Raw genomic sequence first — 15,695 nt, forward strand, 5'->3', positions numbered from 1 at the left:
ATCCGATTTGTTATTTTTGTCCTCCGCAGCCGTAATATGCGCTCTGTGACCAGAATATTTGGGGAAATATATCAAATACAGCTCAGAAATACATTTGCTAAATTTTATCGAGATCGGTTCAGATTTGGATGAAGCTCCCATATATAACTTCGTCCGATTTACCTTTTATTGTGCACCAAACATCTAATATTTGTCCAAATGGGATGGAATTTTGCACATACAGCCAACTTAGGCCTGAAAATAAGTATGCCAAATTTTATCGAAATCGGTTCAGATATAGCTATAGCTCCCATACATATTGTTCATCCGATTTGTTATTTTTGTCCTCCGCAGCCTTTATATGCACTCTGTGACAATAATATTTGGGGAAATATATCAAATACAGCTCAGAAATATATTTGTTAAATTTTTTCGAGATCGGTTCAGATTTGGATATAGCTCCCATATATAACTTCGTCCGATGTACCATTTATTGTGCACCAAACGTCTAATATTTGTCCAAATGGGATGGAATTTGGCACATACGACCGAATTGAGTCTTGGAGCCAGTATGTCAAATTTGGTGAAGATCGGTTCAGATATAGCTATAGCTCCTGATTCATCCGATTTGTTATATTTGTTACCCACAGCCGTAATATGCATTCCGTAACAACGATATTCAGGGAAATATATCAAATACAGCTCCGAAATATCCCTGTCAAAATTTAGCGAGATCGGTTCAGATTTGGATATAGCTCCCATATATATTGTTCATACGATTTGTTATTTTTGTCCTCCGCAGCCGTAATATGCACTCTGTGACAACAATATTTGGGGAAATATATCAAATACAGCTCCGAAATACATTTGCTAAATTTTATCGAGATCGGTTCGGATTTGAATAAAGCTCCCATATATAACTTCGTCCGATTTACCTTTTATTGTGCACCAAACGTCTAATATTTGTCCAAATGGGATGGAATTTGGCACTTACGACCGAATTGACTCTAGAAGCTAGTATGTCAAGTTTGGTGAAGATCGGTTCAGATATAGCTATAGCTCCCGATTCATCCGATTTGTTATATTTGTCACCCACAGCCGTAATATGCACTCCGTAACAACGATATTCAGGGAAATATATCAGATATAGCTCCGAAATATCTTTGCCAAATTTTATCGAGATCAGTTCAGATTTTGATATAGCTCCCGTATATATCTTTATCCGATTTCAAATTAATTGTGCACCAAATGGGCAATACAAGTCCGAATTTAAAAGATACAAATGCTTCGGCATATTTAGTCCTTTGAACTTTAAATTATAAATATAATCATAGCGTGTATGATTGAATTCTCTCATAAAAACTTTTAATTGTTATGTGGAGCTCTACTAAATTAGCAAAGTGGTGTAGGGTATCATAAAGTCGGCCCCGCCCGACTTTAAGACTTTCTTTACTGGTTTTGCTATGTATAAGAGTGTTGGGGTTTGGATTGGAAAACTGTTTGAATATTTGGGATTAATATATTACAGGTGAATGGAATGTTTGGAAACATGTCAGACCTTCCTTGTTGTGTGGGAGATGGACAGAAGATATTTTCTGTTTTTTTTTTTTTTAAACAAAAAATATTCGGATATTTTAATTATTGGAAATTTCCTAAATATATTACCATTGAGAGTATGCATTTATTTTATATCGCGTATTGGCCTTTTTTCATATCGTCATTTAAGAATGTTAAACGTTATGGCGTTGAAATGATTTATTCATACATTTTTGTTTCAATAATTTTACAAATTTGGTTCAACCTTTCCAAACATAGACAATTTTCGAAAAATATAAATTAAAATAAAAATTATTGAGATGTCTGCCTTGAGAATTTTTTTCTTTTGGCTTCGCAAAGCATTTCCTTATTTCCAATTTAATTCGAAATATTTATATATCATCGAAAAAAAAAAAAACACATCATCAATAACTTGCTTTAAATCGAACGTCATTATATGTCTGAATTTAGATGCAAATCTAACGATTTAGAAATAAATTAATTCCAGTGAACTCAAAAATGTTTGTTGGAGAAAAAAAACGCAAGATCTGAACGTTTAAAAGCTTCGCCATAGGGAATACAAAATTTGTTTGATAGTATTTTGAAGAGATATCGCCATATTTTGGAACTTATTTCCCTTACTTCGACCAATGTACGGTAAGATTAAGAGACGCCATTCGGAGTGGAGTAATGACTGAGTGGCTGAATTATTAACACCCAGGCGAGACGGTTGAAGCTAGAATCCTATAATGTTGCACGTACGGCAATGCTTGTGTATAGGGGTGAGATATGAGATTTTCGGAATTTCGGACAATAAGTGCAGCAAAAATACTAAAAGTTACTAAACATTACAGCTAGAATTCTGAAATGTCAGCGACCCTGAAATGAGAATCATGTACCAAAGAAGAAGAAGAAGTAGATACCGACAGATGTATGGCCTCAGCCAATGTTCGATTATTTAAATATATTTTGACATCTGTTATAATTATTTAAATTGTTCACCCTCTATGGGGTAGGTTCCGAAGGAATGGGCCAATCATGTCCATTTCGTATCGGACCTAGATAAATATTATACAAATATTGCGAGGTGCCAGGTTCAGCCTATTGTGACAGCAAAAATACTAAAAGGTAGTAAACATTGCAGCTAGAAATCTGAAATTTAGAATGAGGCCAGCGACCCTGAAATGGGATTCATGTACCAAAGAAGAAGAGGAAGAAGAAGTAAAAGATAAAAACAAGTAAAAAAGTATCAGTCAGTTTTACAGACAGATGTATACCCTCAGCCGATTATGTTCGATTATTAAAATATATTTTGAATCGTGTTATGATTATTCAAATTGTTGACCTACTTTAGAGTATGTTCCGAAGGAATGGGCAAATCTTGTCCATTTCGTGTCGGACCTAAATAAGTATGATATAAATATTGCGACGTGTCAGGTTTGGACTATACAGGGTGAGATGAAAAAACTGCAACCAACTTCAGACTGCTCTCATTTCCAAGCCACTCTTCCGACAGCTGTTAAAATTATTCCAGTGACAGCTCATTATATTTTTTACAAGCCTACTATTGCTATTGTTAGAGCACTCCAGCATTTAAATGTAAATAAATCTTTTGTGTCTCATACAATCGCTCTTTACCGTGATACTGGTAGCGTAGCCCGACGTCAAGGAAGTGGACGGAAGAAAACAGCAACATCAGCAGAAATGGTTCGAAAACTAAAGAAGCGATTTGATCGAACCCGAAAAATGCCGAAAAGTACTCTTGAGCTGAACATATCGGAATATTCCATTTGGCAAATATTGAAAAATGAGCTCGAGGTAAAGCCATTGAAATTCCAAAAAGTGCAAGAACTCGAAAGAGCTAAAGAGTTGCTTCGCTTGGCCGAAAGTGGTGAACTGCCAAATTTGGGTTTCTCTGTGTCCGATGAGAAAACATTTGTTGTCCAGCAGTTTGTAAACAAACAAAATGATCGTGTTTACGTGCCAAAGAGGTCAGCTGAGAATGTGCACCTTCGGTTGGCCACCAGAACCCAATAGTCGCTCTCCGCTCATATTAGTCGACCGTGGCATCAGAATAAATGCAGAATATTTTGGCCGCAGACCTTGGACATTCCAACAAGTCTCAGCACCATCGCACTCAGCACGCGACACCCAAGAATGGTTGCAAAATGAGGTCCCTCGCTTCATTTCCAGCGCACAATGGCCAATAAAATCTCCGGATACTAATCCGTTTGGCTATTGTGTCTGAAGTATTTTGGGAAGCAAGGTTGGCACTAAAAAGTACTAAGGTGTCGATTACCTCAAGCAAGCGCTTCGCCGGGAATGGGCCAAAATACCTCAGAACAATATTGGGGCAGTTTGAAGGCCATAATTCGTGCCAAAGGTGACCAATTTGAACAAATCTAAACTTATTCTAAAATTTGATGCGATTTCCGACATTTTTTGCTTTCATTTAATAAAATTTAAAAAAAAAGTAAAAATTATGGCATTTTACTTGGTTGCGGTTTTTTTTATCTCGCCCTGTATGTATAGTGGAGGGTATAAAAAACTGATTATCATTTCCCTATACCGAACACCGCTTGCGCTTGACCTGTCACATTTAAAACCAGTAAAGAAAGTCTTAAAGTCGGGCGGGCCGACTTTATGATACCCTACACCACTTTGCTAATTTAGTAGAGCTCCGCATAAAAATTAAAAGTTTTTATGAGAGAATTCAATCATACACGCTATGATTATAATTTAAAGTTCAAAGGACTAAATACGCCGAAGCATTTGTATCTTTTAAATTCGGACTTGTATTGCCCATTTGGTGCGAAATTAATTTGAAATCGGATAAAAATATATATGGGAGTTATATCCAAATCGGAACCGATCTCGATAAAATTTGGCAAAGATATTTCTGAGCCATATTTGATATATTTCCCTGAATATCGTTGTTACGGAGTGCATATTACGACTGTGGGTAACACATCGGATGATCAATATGTATAGGATCTATAGCTATATCTGAACCGATCTTCACCAAATTTGACATACTAGCTTTTAGACTCAATTCGGTCGTAAGTGCCAAATTCCATCCCATTTGGAGAAATATTAGACGTTTGGTACGCAATAAAAAGTAAATCGGACGAAGTTATGTGTGGGAGCTATATCCAAATCTGAACCGATCTCGGTAAAATTTAGCAAAGGTGTTTCTGATTTGTATTTGATATATTTCCCCAAATATTCTTTTTACAGAGTGCATATTACGGCTGGGGAGTACACAAATCACAAATCGGATGAACAATATATATGGGAGCCGATCTGAACCGATTTCGACCAAATTTGGCATACTTATCTTCCTAATTTGCCTAATTTGGTTGTATGTGCAAAATTCCATACTATTCTGATATCTGATATTACACGTTTGGTGCACAATAAAAGGCAAATCGGACGAAGATATATATGGGAGCTATATCTAAATTTTGACCGATTATCTCGGTTCGTCCTTGGGCCAAACAAATGATTTGTGCATTTGTTGCGAACTGTACTTTGTTTACAAAAATACATGGACAGACGGACGGACGGACATGCATAAATCGACTGAGAATGTGATTATATGCAGATCATCGACAGGAACTACGGGTCTACCTCGTTTCCTTTTACCTGTTACAAACAAATGCACAAAGACATAATACCCTGACCACCTTGTGGTGTAGGGTATAAAAAGTAAAAAGATGGCTTTTGGCTTGGTTGCAGTGTTTTATCTCACCCTGTATGTATAGTGGAGGGTATAAACTGATTATCATTTCACCATACCGAACACCATAGACTGTTTGCGCTTGACCTGTAACATTTTTATAAAAAAAGAGGTCCAATGATTACTCCAGCCTAAAAACTACAGCACACAGTGACACGTCGAGAATGCATTTGCTTTCCGTGAATCAATCGGGGATTTTCCTAACCTCAAGTACGACAATTGACGAAGCCATCAAGCTGGAAATGGGTGTCGTCATTGAAGATGATTTTTTTTTTGGCAAGATCTACATTTTCATGTTGTCTCTCCAATATTCAATTAACGAACTCCCTTCGCTGTACATGGTCAGCTGGCTTCAGTTTCGGAGTCAATTAAACTTAGTATGCATGAAGATGAAAAATTTTCGTCATTTTTTTCTAATCTTAGATCAAGTTCAAAGTTGGGCCACATAGGTTCACTCCTTCTGCTACCTCTCGAAGCATTTGAATCGACAAGATTCTTAAAAAGAAAATACTAACTCAAAATAACATTTATTTATCGAAAAATGCTCCCAGGCAATGCTTTCGTAGAGGAAATGAGATCAGATGAATATTTTGTAGACATCTGAATCTGATAGCAATTATATTTTTTTTCTCTAATTTCTTCCGCACAGATATTCATTTTTATACCCTACACCACAAGGTGGTCAGGGTATTATGTCTTTGTGCATTTGTTTGTAACAGGCAAAAGGAAACGAGATAGACCCATAGTTCCTTTTGATGATCTGCATAGAATCACATTCTGGGTCGATTTATGCATGTCCGTCCGTCCGTCCGTCTGTCCGTCCGTCTGTCCATGTATTTTTGTAAACAAAGTACAGGTCGCATTTATTGCCCGATCCAGATGAAATTTTGCAAAGATCTTTTGTTTGGCCCAAGGACGAACCCCATTGAAATTGGAGATAATCGGTAAAAATTTAGATATAGCTCCCATATATATCTTCGTCCGATTTGCCTTTCATTGTGCACCAAACGTGTAATATCAGCCCCAATTGTATGGAATTTTGCATATACATCCAAATTAGGCCTGAAAATATGTGTGCCAAATTTAATCGAAATCGGTTCAGATATAGCTATGGCTCCCACATATATTTTTCATCCGATTTGTTATTTTTGTCCACCGCCGCCGTAATATGCACTCTGTAACAACAATATTTGGGGAAATATATCAAATGCAGCTCAGAAATACCCTTGCTAAATTTTATCGAGATCGGTTCAGATTTGGATATAGCTCCCATATATAACTTGGTCCGATTTACATTTTATTGTGCACCAAACGTCTAATATTTGTCCAAATGGGATGGAATTTGGCACTTACGACCGAATTGAGTCTAGAAGCTAGTATGTCAAATTTGGTGAAGATCGGTTCAGATATAGCTATAGCTCCCATATATACTGTTCATCCGATTTGTTATATTTGTTACCCACAACCGTTATATGCACTCCTCAACAACGATATTCAGGGAAATATATCAAATACAGCTCAGAAAAATCTTTGCCAAATTTTATCGAGATCGGTTCAGATTTGGATATAGCTCCCATATATATTTTTATCCGATTTCAAATTAATTGTGCACCAAATGGGCAATACAAGTCCGAATTTAAAAGATACAAATGCTTCGACATATTTAGTCATTTGAACTTTAAATTATAATTATAATCATAGCGTGTATGACTGAATTCTCCCATAAAAACTTTTAATTGTTATGTGGAGCTCTACTTAATTAGCAAAGTGGTGTAGGGTATCATAAAGTCGGCCCGTCCGACTTGAAGACTTTCTTTACTGGTTTTTATTAAATTTTGTTGTTGTTGAGATATTAAAACAATTATCATTCTAATGGTCAAACCAATCGAAACATTATAATTCAAACTCGACATTTATTGAAACAAGCATTTGAAGGGGAAAAAATGCCGTCCCAAAAAAACAGGTTGAATGCACGCTTATGTTACTCCCTTTTTATACCCTCTTCCATACTATGGAGGGTGTATTAAGTTTGCCATTCCGTTTGTGTCTCAGCGAAATATGCGTTTTAGACCCCACAAAGTTTGAGTATATTATTGATCAGCATGGTATTGTATGTCGATTCAACCATGTCTGTCCGTTTGTGGAAACCACTCTAGCTTCCGAATGGAATTTCCAATTTTCCCCTTGTAATGGCAGCTCGGTATTCTGCTGATCTTAGCGACTTTGTTCAATGGAATTATTTTGAAGTTGGTATTTTGAGTTGACCATAGATGTTTTCTTCTCAGATAGAAATATAATATGTAGGATAAAAATATTATATATATTCGAGGTTCGCAAAACATACGATAAGTTTTCGTATAGTCCCCATATAACTTTACCATTCGATATGTGGTATTTTTATAAATTTAGAGCCATTTTTCCTGTGGATTTTTTTATACCCTCCACCATACTATGGAGGGTATATTAATTTTGTCATTCCGTTTGTAACTCCTCGAAATACTCACGTCAGACCCAACAAAGTATATATATTCTTGATCAGCGTAAAATTCTAAGACGATTTAGCCATGTCCGTCTGTTGTAATCACGCTATCTTTCGAACGAATTGAGATAGAAGGCTAAGATTTTGCATACATGTATATTTTGCCAGCAGGCAGGTTAAGTTCGTAAATGGGCCATGTAGGACCAAGTTATCATATAGCCCCCATATAACGGCACCCCCCGATATTCGGTATTTTGATGATTTTTGCGACATTATTCATCCGGAATTGTTTCAAATTTGGCATTTGAAGTTCGTAATGGATACTACAGCCTAAGACAGAAAATTATCTCTGCTGGTCCACGTCCTCGTATAGCCCCCATATAACGGTACCCCCCCCCTATATTCGGTATTTTGATGATTTCAGCGACATTATTTAGGGAATCGTTTCAAATTTGGTATTTGAAGTTCAAAATGGATACTACATCCTAAGTCAAAAAATGAGCCATGTAGGTCCACGTCTTCATATAGCCCCCATATAACGGTACCCCCCGATATTCGGTATTTTGATGATTTTAGCGACATTATTTAACGGAACCGTTCCAAATTTGGTATTTGAAGTTCGTAATAGATACTGCAGCAGAAAACAGAAAATGGGTGATGCAGGTCCACGTCTTCGTATAGCCACCATATAACGGTACCCCCTATATTCGGTATTTTGATGATTTTAGGTACATTATAAACAGATTTTTCTTCAAGTTTCGCATTTAAATATTGTAATAACTTATGACAAAAGTTGCCTATGCAGGTCTACGTCGTCGTATAGACATTCGGTATTTTTAAGATTTTTACAGATTTTTATTTTATTTTATTTATTTTTATTATTATTTTTTTTTTGGAAATTGACAAATTTGTACCAAATGGTGGAGGGTATTAAAAGTTCGGCCCGACCGAACTTACAGCTTTTTTACTTGTTTCAATTTCGGAAGTTCTTTCCAAATGGTGGAGGGTATAAAAAGTTCAGCCCGGCCAAACTTATTTTCTATTTTATACCCTCTTCCATACCCTATGGAGGGTATATTAAGTTCGTCATTCCGTTTGTAACTCATCGAAATAATAGTTTTAGACATAAAAAAATATATATATTCTTGATCAGCGTAAAATTCTAAGGCGATTTACCACTGTCCGTCCGTCTGTCCGTCTGTTTAAATCATTCTAGAGTCAAAACGAATAAGGATAGGAAGTTAAAATTTTGCACAGATCAGTCTTTTGTCTGCAGGCAGATATCGTATAGCGCCCAAATAACGGTACCCTGCGATGATTTTAGCCGAATTTTCCAATGAAATTGTACACAAAAGGATTTTCTTCCGAGTACTTTACCCCCTGGAAGAGTATTGTCTATATAGGTCCGCGATATCGTATATCCTCTATGTAACGGCACCTCCTTATATTCGGTATTTTGACGATTTTAGGGACATTATTCATCGGAGTTGTTTCAAATTTCGTATTTAGATTTCGTAATGGATATTACAGCCTATGACCGAAAATTGCTTATGCAGGACCAGGACTTCGTATAGCTTCCATATAAAGGTCCCTCCCAATATTCGGTATTATGAGGATTTTAGCGACTATATTCAATGGAGTTGTTTCAAATTTCGTATTAAGAGTTCGTAATGGATATTACAGCCTATGGCAGAAAATTGTCTATGCAGGACCAAGACTTCGTATAACTTCCATATAAAAGTCCCTCCCAATATTCGGTATTTTGAGGATTTTAGCGACTATATTCACCGGAGTTGTTTCAAAATTTGGATTTAGTGTTCGTAATGGGAACTACAGTCTATGACAGAAAATTGTCTATGCAGGTCCAGGTCTCCCATAAATCAGTACCTCCCTATATTCGGTATTTTGATGACTTCAGGTACAATTGAAATTTTGTATTTGAAGTTCCTAATAGGTACTACATCCTCTGACAGAAAATTGTCTATGCAGGTCCAGGTCTTCGTATAACCTCCATATATCGGTATCTCCATATATTCGGTATTTTGATGATTTTAGCTTCAATATTCACCGGATTTTTTTTTTTCAAGTTTCGTATTTGAATATTGTAATGGCTTAAGACAAAAAGAGAGGGTATTCAAAGTTCGGCCCGGCCGAACTTACTGCTTTTTTACTTGTCAGGTCTAAAGCAGGTTGGGGATGTTTAATAATATTCACAACTCTACACACGAAAGAGTTTTTCCAAAAGATCAATTTGAGACTCGATATGATCACACACGAGAAAAGTTATTCCACAAACGGAAGATCTTTTAAGAAGATTCGCAGGTATACAGGGTGAGATGAAAAAACTGCAACAAACTTCAGACTGCTGTCATTTCTAAGCCACTCGTCCGACAGCTGTTAAAATTATTCCAGTGACAGCTCATTATATTGTTTACAAGCCTACAAAAAGCATTTTGGTGAGAATTTTCCAGAAAAAAAGTTATTCGCGATGGAATTCAAGCGTGATAGTGTGATGTCTTTATATTTGGCTGGAAAACCACAAGTGGCTAATGTTAGAGCATTCCAAAATTTAAATGTGAGTAAATAGTTTGTGTTTCGTACAATCGCTAGTTACCGTGATACTTATAGAGTAGCCCGACGTCAAGGAAGTGGACGGAAGAAAACAGCAACATCAGCAGAAATGATTCGAAAAGTAAAGAAGCGACTTGATCGAAAGCCGCGTCGCAGTTGCCGAAAAATTTCTTGTGAGCTGAACATATCGCAATATTCCATTCGGTGAATATTGAAAAATGAGCTCGAGGTAAAGCCATTGAAATTCCAAAAAAGTGCAAGAAAATAGACTCAAAAGAGTTAAATAGTTGCTTCGCTTGGCAGAAAGTGGTGACCTGACGAATTTGATTTTCTCCAATGGGAAAACATTCGTTGTCCAGCAGTTTGTAAACAAACAAAATGATTGTGTTTACGTGCCAAAGAGGTCAGCTGAAAATGTGCACCTTCGGTTGGCCACCAGAACTCAAGCGCCGGCCATGGTGATGGTGTGGGCCGCCATAACAGCCGATGGTCGCTTTCCGCTCGTATTAATCGACGTGGCATCAGAATAAATGCCGAATATTATCGCGAAAATATTATGTAGGGTGCATTAAAGCCTTAGGCACGCAAACATTTTGGCCGCAGACCTTGGACATCCGAAAAGGACTCAGCACCATCGCACTCAACACACGCCACCCAAGAATGAGGTTCCTCGCTTCATTTCCAGCGCAAAATGGCCACCAAAATCTCTGGAAATCCAAAATCCGTTGGACTATTGTGTCTGGAGCATTTTGGAAAGCCAGCTTGGCACTAAAAAATACCAAAGTGTCGATCACCTCAAGCAAGCGCTTCGCCGAGAATGGGCCAACATACCGCAAAGCAACATTCGGGCAGCGTGTTACGGTTTCATTGGCCGTTTGAAGGCCATAATTCGTGCCAAAGGTGATCAATTCGAACAAATCTAAACTTATTCTAAAATTTGATGCTGTTTCCGACATTTTTTTGCTTTCATTCAATAAAATTTAAGAAAAAAAATGTAACCAGTAGAGAAAGCCTTCAAGTCGGGCGGGGCCGACTTTATGATACCCTACACCACTTTGCTAATTAAGTAGAGCTCCACATAACAATTAAAAGTTTTTATGGGAGAATTCAATCATACACGCTATGATTATAATTTAAAATTCAAAGGACTAAATATGCCGAAGCATTTGTATCTTTTAAATTCGGACATGTATTGCCCATTTGGTGCATAATTAATTTGAAATCGGATAAAGATATTTATGGGAGCTATATACAAATCTGAACCGATCTCGATAAACTTTGGCAAAGATATCTCTGAGCTGTATTTGATATATTTCCCTGAATATCGTTGTTACGGAGTGCATATTACGGCTGTGGGTAACAAATATAACAAATCGGATGAATAATATATATGGGTGCTATAGCTATATCTGAACCGATCTTCACCAAATTTGGCATGCTACCTTCTAGACTCAATTCGGTCGTAAGTGCCAACTTCCATCCCATTTGGACAAATATTAGATATTTGGTGCACAATAAAAGGTAAATCGGACGAAGTTATATATGGGAGCTATATCCAAATCTGAACCGATCTCGATAAAATTTAGCAAAGGTATTTCTGAGCTGTATTTGATATATTTCCCCAAATATTGTTGTTGCACAGTGCACATTACGGCGGCGGTGGACAAAAATAACAAATCGGATGAACAATATATATGGGAGCTATAGCTATATCTGAACCGATTTCGATCAAATTTGGCATACATATTTTTAGGTCTAATTTGGGTGTATATGCAAAATTCCATACAATTCGAGCTGATAATACACGTTTGGTGCACAATAAAAGGCAAATCGGACGAATATATATGGGAGCTATATCTAAATTTTGACCGATTATCTCCAATTTCAATAGGGTTCGTCCTTGGGCCAAACAAAAGATCTTTGCAAAATTTCATCTGGATCGGGCAATAAATGCGACCTGTACTTTGTTTACAAAAATACATGGACAGACGGACGGACAGACGGACGGACGGACGGACCGACATGCATAAATCGACTCAGAATGTGATTCTATGCAAAAGGAACTATGGGTCTATCTCGTTTCATTTTGCCTTTTACAAACAAATGCACAAAGACATAATACCCTGACCACCTTGTGGTGTAGGGTATAAAAATTATGGCGTTTGACATTGTTGCCGTTTTTTTATCTCACCCTGTATACCCTCTCTAGCCATATAGCTGAGGATATAATAAATTGTCATATGCTGAGGGTATGTACCAGTCGACAAACCGACCGATACTTTCTAACTTGTTTGGAAGCACTTTAATTAAATAGTCTAACTGTGAAACATGTTCAACGAATAAAACTTCTGCGGAGTGTGTTTGTTCTGCATCTATATTTTTTTTTAATTTCGCCCACTAATTACTGGAACTAAAACTTTTTTGTGTTGTTAGTTATTCAAATGGAAAACAACAGATTGGCAATGACGTCAGTTCAACTAAAATGTGGCTATACGATGGTGTTTGTTTTTCACAGGTCAATCTTGATTTGAAAATCAAAAGACTTAGGAAACGAACTTGAAATTGCTTCCCTAATTTCAACAAATTTCTGCCTCATGCAAAGTTTTGAACTATAGATTTCTTTTACTACTCAGATCCACTCTTTTTTGACCCCAACTCTTGTAAAATTTTGTTTCAAAAGATTAAAGCTAGAATATATTCTTTTTTGTTAATTTGAATAGAAATCTGAATAGAATAAAGTTAGATAATCAGAGTTTCTTCTCCTCTTTATTTTCTCATTCAATTAAATATTTTAATTACGATATCAAAGTCAATACAATAATTAATGTTTAATCTCTAATGTAAGCCTCATTACCTCATTTTTTTTTTTCGATTTCATAATCTCTGATTTGTGCCGATGGCACACAAATCGAAAACCAGAAAATTTACAATTGGCTGCATTTCAATATTTGCGGAGTAATCTACTTTGCAATGTTTCAATAATCTCCACTATAACCACTGACAAGTTGTGAAATCTTCACAAATCTCCACCAACAGTCGTAATATAAATGTCGGTCGGTCTTTACTAAGAGATAGTAAAATGTGTTGAAAGGTAAACATTAATTGGACACAGTGGGTGTTCGAAGAGATTCGAATTAGGTACATATGTATACCGAGTACATGCATATGAAAAAAGTGCGAATTAAATGGGATTTCAATCCAATCGAAAAGTAATAGTGAGGACTAGTTTACACATCATCTTTTGGTCTTCTATTTTGTTCCTCAATGAGAAGACGCTTGGGTCTTCTATGAAGAAGACAATCGGGTCTTCTATGAGGAAGATCTTCGGGTCTTCTATGAAGAAGACCTTTGGGTCTTCTATGAAGAAGATCTTCGGGTCCTCTTTGAAGAAGATCTTTGGGTCTTCAATTAAGAAGACCTTCGGGTCATCTATGAGGAAGACCTTCGGGTCTTTTATGAAGAAGACCTTCGGCTCTTCTATGAAGAAGACCTTCGGCTCTTCTATGAAGAAGACCTTCGGCTCTTCTATGAAGAAGACCTTCGGCTCTTCTATGAAGAAGACCTTCGGCTCTTCTATGAAGAAGACCTTCGGCTCTTCTATGAAGAAGACCTTCGGCTCTTCTATGAAGAAGACCTTCGGCTCTTCTATGAAGAAGACATTCGGCTCTTCTATGAAGAAGACCTTCGGGTCTTCTATGAACAAGACGACCTTCGGGTCTTTTATAAAGAAGACCTTCGGATCTTTTATGAAAAAGACGACTTCGAGTCTTTTATGAAGAACACTGCCTTCGGGTCTTTTATGAAGAAGACGACCTTCGGGTCTTCTATGAAGAAGACTTTCGGGTCTTCTATGAAGAAGAACTTCGGGTCTTCTATGAAGAAGAACTTCGGGTCTTTTATGAAGAAGACTTTGGCTCTTCTATAAAGAAGTCCTTCGGCTCTTCTATGAAGAAGACCTTCGGGTCTTCTACGAAGAAGACCTTAGGATCTTTTATTAAAAAGGACGACCTTCGGGTCTTCTATGAACAAGACGACCTTCGGGTCTTTTATGAAGAAGACCTTCGGATCTTTTATAAAGAAGACCTTCGGCTCTTCTATAAAGAAGACCTTCGGCTCTTCTATGAAGAAGACCTTCGGCTCTTCTATGAAGAAGACCTTCGGCTCTTCTATGAAGAAGACCTTCGGGTCTTCTACGAAGAAGACTTTCGGGTCTTATATGAACAAGACGACCTTTGGATCTTTTATAAAGAAGACCTTCGGTTTTTCTATGAAGAATACATTTGGGTCATTTATGAAGAAGACCTTCGGGTTTTCTATGAGAAGACCTTCGGTTTTTCTATGAGAAGACCTTCGGTTATTCTATGAAGATGATTTTAGGGTCTTCTATGAGAAGACCTTCTGGTCTTCTATGAAGATGATTTTCGGGTCTTCTATGAGAAGACCTTCGGGTCTTCTATGAAGATGATTTTCGGGTCTTCTATGAGAAGACCTTCGGATATTCTATGAAGATGATTTTCGGGTCTTCTATGAGAAGACCTTCGGATCTTCTATGAAGAAGACCTTCGGGTTTTCTATGAGAAGACCTTCGGGTCTTCTATGAGAAGACCTTCGGGTCTTCTATGAACATGATTTTCGGGTCTTCTATGAGAAGACCTTCGGCTCTTCTATGAAGAAGACCTTCGGCTCTTCTATGAGGAAGACCTTCGGCTCTTCTATGAAGAAGACCTTCGGCTCATCTATGAAGAAGACCTTCGGCTCTTCTATGAAGAAGACCTTCGGGTCTTCTATGAAGAAGACCTTTGGCTCTTCTATGAAGAAGACCTTCGGCTCTTCTATGAAGAAGACAACCTTCGGCTCTTCTATAAAGAAGACAACCTTCGGGTCTTTTATGTAGAAGACGGCCTTCGGCTCTTATATAAAGAAGACGACCTTCGGGTCTTCTATGATGAAAACCTTCGGGCCTTATATGAATATGATCTTCGGGTTTTCTATGAGAAGAATACCTTTTGGTCTTCTATGATAAGACCTTTTGGTCTTCTATGAAGAACTTCGGGTCTTCTATGTGAAGAACTTCGGGAAGACCTTCACTTCTTCTATAAAGAAGACGACCTTCGGGTTTTCTATGAAGAAGATGACCTTCGGGTCGTCTATGAAGAAGACCTTTGGTTCTTCTATGCAGGATACCTTCGGGTCCTATATGAAGATGATCTTCGTGTCTTCTATGCAGGATACCTTCGGGTCTTCTATGAAGATGATCTTCGGGTCTTCTATGAGAAGACTTTTTGGTCTTCTATTAGAAGATCTTTTGGACTTCTATAAGAAGACCTTTTACCCTTTCTGAGAAGACCGTTTGGTCTTCTACGAGAAGATTTTTTGGTCTCCTTTGAGTAG

The sequence above is a fragment of the Musca domestica genome, unplaced genomic scaffold, assembly GCF_030504385.1.
Source record: "Musca domestica strain aabys unplaced genomic scaffold, Musca_domestica.polishedcontigs.V.1.1 38, whole genome shotgun sequence".
NCBI lineage: Eukaryota > Metazoa > Arthropoda > Insecta > Diptera > Muscidae > Musca > Musca domestica.